This window comes from Conger conger, chromosome 1 (genome assembly GCF_963514075.1).
Source record: "Conger conger chromosome 1, fConCon1.1, whole genome shotgun sequence".
Classification (NCBI taxonomy): Eukaryota; Metazoa; Chordata; class Actinopteri; order Anguilliformes; family Congridae; genus Conger; species Conger conger.
The window spans coordinates 85,265,770-85,272,174 of NC_083760.1; positions in this window are offsets into that span (position 1 = coordinate 85,265,770).

A 6,405-nucleotide genomic window follows, 5' to 3' on the forward strand; every position below is an offset into this window, starting at 1 on the left:
TCAACTCGTCATTACTGTTTATGTACAAAACAATACATTTACAGGGTCATCATCGTAATCCTGCTTTTGAAATGAAACCATTACAAAACAGGCACATTCCTTCAACAATATACAAACAAAACAAAACAAAAGTTTAGGTCACAATGTGGCACTGAAACATATAAAACACCTGCAGTAGAACCACCTGGTCTATGCAGGCCTGCAGGTGAAATGCCAAATGTCTCCATCAAATTCTTACTGTAGCAGACATTTTCATCGAACCTGGGCTCAGTTCAGATGAAGCATTTGGCCATGAATCTTGATGCTTCACCAAATCAGTAGACTATTCTTTTCCATTTAAAGTGCCTTGTGCGTTTTGGTGAGAACTCCAGTCTCCTGTATGAAAATGCATAATCTAGATGTCATTGTTTTCCATTTTTCCCAGGTGAACCAAGTGAAGTGAAAGCCGGCACCTCCAGGATCAAACCATCTGGTAAAAGGATTTTGTCAACATAGTATATGTTGCACTGTAGGCCTGCAGGTGAAATGCCAAAGGTCTCCATCAAATTCTTACTGTAGCAGACATTTTCATCGAACCTGGGCTCAGTTCAGACAAAGCATTTGGCCATGAAGTTGATGCTTCACCAAAAGTAGACTATTCTTTTCTATTTAAAGTGCCTTGTGTGTTTTGATGTTTTGGTGAGTCTCCTGTATGAAAATGTATACTCGAGATGTCATTGTTTTCCATTTTTCCCAGGTGAACCAAGTGAAGTGAAAGCCGGCACCTCCAGGATCAAACCATCTGGTAAAAGGATTTTGTCAATATAGTATATGTTGCACTGTAGGCCTGCAGGTGAAATGCCAAAGGTCTCCATCAAATTCTTACTGTAGCAGACATTTTCATCGAACCTGGGCTCAGTTCAGACAAAGCATTTGGCCATGAAGTTGATGCTTCACCAAAAGTAGACTATTCTTTTCTATTTAAAGTGCCTTGTGTGTTTTGATGTTTTGGTGAGTCTCCTGTATGAAAATGTATACTCGAGATGTCATTGTTTTCCATTTTTCCCAGGTGAACCAAGTGAAGTGAAAGCCGGCACCTCCAGGATCAAACCATCTGGTAAAAGGATTTTGTCAACATAGTATATGTTGCACTGTAGGCCTGCAGGTGAAATGCCAAAGGTCTCCATCAAATTCTTACTGTAGCAGACATTTTCATCGAACCTGGGCTCAGTTCAGACAAAGCATTTGGCCATGAAGTTGATGCTTCACCAAAAGTAGACTATTCTTTTCTATTTAAAGTGCCTTGTGTGTTTTGATGTTTTGGTGAGTCTCCTGTATGAAAATGTATACTCGAGATGTCATTGTTTTCCATTTTTCCCAGGTGAACCAACTACCCCTGAAGTGATCAGTACCAGGATCAAACCATCTGGTAAAATAATTTTGTCAATATAGTATATGTTGCACTGTAGCAATAATTGCACACATTTCATGACTGAATATTGTGATTTCAGTTCTGCTAATGCTCCTGTGCCTGCTTGCTGCATATATCTTGACCGAGTGAGCTGTTGCCTTGGAGAGGATGCTGCACCATCTGAGACTGTCTGATTGTCCTGTGTGGACTAATGTCAGTAAACAGATGGGAAAAATAAACGCATTTTGAATGCATTTACTCTTATGTTTAAATGTTTTTCTAATTTTTTCTGAAAAGGTGCCAAAATTATTGATACCTCTCACAATTATATTAAATAATAAAAATCAAATAAAGTAAATCTGTCAATGCAATAATTCCGGAGCCCACTGTAATTAATTGGACATTCCAGCTTCAGGTTGGACTGGAGATGCCAAAATAAGATACTTAATACTTAATTTTACATTATTGATGGCCACAAAATGACCACTCCTAGCGTGGGGAAGAACACATTTCCTGCTTGTGCTCTTGGATAGCCACCTAACACATCAACCACACTCAACGATCAAGGGGAGTTAGGATCAAAGCCAGCACCACCAGGGAGGAAGCCCGGGTGATGAATGGATGTGAGACAGGAGTTTACCGTCTCCTCTGGTGACAATGACCATCTGGTTTCATCCAATATCACAGGCATACGGGACACTGTTTGTGGTGGCCTATAGCGTAGTGGTTAAGGTAAATGACTGGGAAATGAGAGGTTGGTCTTAGGTTGGTGGTTCTAATCCTGGGGTAGCCACAATAAGGTCCGCACAGCCTTTGGGCCCCTTAACCCTGCATTGCTCCAGGGGAAGATTGTCTCCTGCTTAGTCTAATCAACTGTACGTCGCTCTGGATAAGAGCGTCTGCCAAATGCCAATAATGTAATGTTTGTCTGCCTGTCACCCAATCAGGGACAGAAACCTGCATTGTGGGGTATAAAGCTTGCACCCACACAACACTTCTTTGTAATTGCCCTGCCTTGCTTTTACCCGGTATACTTCATACTGTAATTAAGACTATTTTTGCTGTATTAATAAATAGTTATTAGCCTGAATTTTGGACTAAATGTTTTCCTTCACAAAGGACCAAATTCCTACACTAGTCAAGAAGATAACTGGTTCAAATACAGTTGTCAGGGTACTAATCAGAATTTTGGTTTAAAATTTCACCAGAGCTCCTATCAATGTCAATGGCACTGAGGTATACTTTTGTACAGAGGGAAGACAGCCCCCTACTGGGCTACAAACACCTCACCTCATTCTTCATAGCAACATCAAGCTCTGCAAAGCTGCTGGACAACATATTTCTTAGGTGCAATGCAAGATTATGTAAGAAACAAATTGTAGACACATATACAGTATCTATATACTATATATGTGTCTACAATTTGTTTCTTCCATAATACAAAACGCATCAAACCTCTAAGTGGATAGGCTACAGCAGTAGAAGTCTAAAAAACACATTTTAATGTGTGGACCACAAAGAGAAATTCTTATGTGCACATAACGTTCCCTAGTGATACATTTACAAAAAAAAAGAACATTTTCTTTTTCTGCAGAAAATTCAACCATTAATGATATGTGTTTGCATATACACTCATTAGTCCCAAATGTTCCAAAACTTAATAACTTAAAATAATTTGTTGTTGTTATCCGCACTGTGGCCAGAAATGGAAAAGTATGTATTCTTTTCATGAATGTGTCACATTAGTAGTTACATTTATATTTGGAATATATCTGCTCTGAAAAAGACCAGGAACAGAATGTACTGTTTAAGGCGTGGAAAACTTCTGCATGCTAGATTCATAAAGATGTTTCTCAAGTTTTAACTTCCTGTTTTAAACTGAGTGTTTCTCAACCTTGCGCCTGGGATACACTGTGTAGACTGGTTTTTGCAACCATCGTAAAAACCTATGTATTGTCATGAGCTGCTAATTGTTCTTAATTAGATGCAAGTTGCTCTTAATTTGACTTTTTATCATGATTGAAAGACAATTTGTAAAACCCCACGCTAAGGTATCAGCGTGCTCGTCCTTCTGGTGTTGCTGAAAGAATACTAATAGGGTTAAAAATGAGTGGCCCCTATGCAGAGAGTCTAGATCAGCCAATAAATAAACCATGATACAAAGACAGGAGTACCACTCTGCCTTCCGCTCTTCACTGGTCCGGGCTGACCAAGAATCTCCACAATAGGGCCAATAGATTCACCTTCGTTCATCTGACTCCATTTTAGAATGATAATTTAGATTAGTTATCCACATTTAGTGGATGTCGTATTTATAATTTTGACTTGATCGCTATAGGAATCCTGTACTGAGATTTACTCTCCGAACAGTCCTCTGCTGGTACCGCCGCATGTCACATCGCGCGTAATGTGCACGTCTCACGAACTGACTAGCTATCTGTAGTCATCAGAGGTCGCAGGAATAGCTACTCTTGGGTATATCTGTTTACAGCCTAGGGACCCAAGCAGACCAACCTAGCTACGGCTGTGCTCGACATGAATGAACTACCATGCCGAGGCGAGGGATTTACCAACATAGGTCTACGGGTGCTATACGCCGTGATACATTAAGTGGAAATAATCATCCTCCCTAGACCAGTTCGAGGGGGTAAACCACGCATTCCCTGTATAACTTTGAGTGTCAGTAAGCGAAACCAAACAGATCAAGTTTTAACAATTTATTTTACCAGGCAGGTTACATACACATAATTGCATACTAGTTCCAAATCAAAAAACATTACAACGGAAACCAAATTACGGAGTCTTAAAAGTCATACCTGGTAATTAAAGCTACATACGGGAGTCTGGCTACAGACACCCTGTACGTAGAAATTACGTGCACTGTGTGCACGGGAGGCTGATTGCATTCTCCCAGATTGCTTAGTTTGCTGTCCTTAAATCCAAAATCTGGCCTTTGATGTTAACCCTAAAAATGGGTCACCCATCTGTAATTTGGAGCCACGCCTCCCCAGGAAGCGCAGGGGGGTTGAGGCACATGGCTTTCACTGGGGCAGAGCTCCACACAGCTTCTCCTGGTTGGTTATGATGTACAGGGTTGCAGAAATAAAACCATTGCACCAGTCGCACTGAAACAATCAGAATAATACCAAACATGAATATTATCTAAACTGACTTTGTCATGAAACATCCAATGCTGTACACATCATTTAGTGACTGAGTAAAGAGGGAGAGAGCAATGAAGGGGGGTTCAGGAGAAGGTCAGGGCCTAACAGGCTGTGCCCTCTGAAACCTTCCCGTGCCGTAAAGGATGTTGCCCCGTCGTAACGAGTTTTACGGCTGGAGGCCTGAGTCTTCCCCCACAGGTTCCTGCCCGTATGCGTGCGGAGATAGTAGGGGTTAATGGTGCATGCTCCTGGGTTAAATTACTTTACAGCCACATATGCCACAATACCAGAGGAAGCCAGCAAGCTGACCAGCTCTGAGTGATAATGCCAGATTTCCAGCCTTACAAATTCACCCTCAAAGCTACATTAAGCCATAAATTTATGGTTATAAAAAATAATCGTCCCACATTCAAATCCAAGGAATTTTAAGCAATCAGACCAACTTATGTTTTCATATATTGTGCTGAGTGTACTATATGGCAAATTATTCCAATTGAGCTTACATTTTTCATTGATTCAGTTACAAGCTGACAGATGAAATCAGTTTGGTCCAATTTGCTGAGTGTTGAAACCTGTGAAAGTTTACTCCTGCCAAATTGCAACAGCATTGTGTTGAAATACATCTTACTGCATAATTACAGTTGAATTTCAACACATTTTCAAGAAACTTAATTCATCAAGACAAGACATTCCTCAAGACTGAATACACAGAGGGTCTCCAGGACCAGGGTTGAGAGAATGACATTAACTCATCATCAAATAGAACTCATCATTAATATTTATTTTTATCAATTAGCAAAATGCATGAGCAGAAGAAATGAATGAACAGAAGAAAAATCTAAATCAAATCAATATTTGGTGTGACCACCCTTTGCCTTCAAAACAGTATCAATTCTTCTCGCCCCAAACTTGCAAGGAACCTCCACCATGCTTCACTGTTGCCTGCAGACACTCATTCTTGTACCGCTGTCCAGCTGTTTCTGTTTCAGTTGATGATTGTGTTTCAACCTACATATTCGATTGATGAGCATTAGCTCCTGTTTGGTATAATTGGTTAATCACACACCTGACTATATGCCTACAAAATCCCTGACTTTGTGCAAGTGTACCTAAAATAATTGATGCTGGTTTAAAGGCAAAGGGTTGTCACATATTGATTTGATTTAGATTTTTCTTCTGTTCACTCACTTTGCATTTTGTTAATTGATAAAAATAAACAATTAAAACTTTTCCACAGTACTGTATGTATACACACACTCAGTGAGCACTTTATTAGGTATTTATTCAATTTTTTTATGTATTGGTCTTCTGCTGCTGTAGCCTATGTGTAACAGGTGAGAAATTGCCTGAGTCCGAGGTGGGATTTGAACCCCGGACTCTCACTTGTCCAAATATTTGTTGAACGAACGTGTTACCAGTCAGCTAAAGACGAACTCGCCTCTCGCCAAGGGCAACAACGTTCTTTTGAATTTGAGGGTTACGTCATCGGGGAGTGTTGTCGTGATAACCTGCTACCAGCCTTCGCTTTCACTGCACTTCACCATGCTTACTAGCGAACTAGCTGAGCTAACCATGCTACATATGCACTTAAGAGGCTTGATGCGTTGTTTGTTCAGAGATGCTCTTCTGCATACCACTACTGTAATGTGTGGTTATTTGTGTTACTGCCAGCTTTGAGCAGTCTGGCTTTTCTTGACTGACCTCTCTCATTAACAAGGCGTTTTTGCCCTCAGAACTGCTGCTCACTTTTTTTTCGCACCATCTTCTGAATACTCTAGAGACTAATGTGTGTGAAAATCCAAGGAGATCAACAGTTCAAATCATCCTGTAAGTAAGTAAGTAATCCAGTAA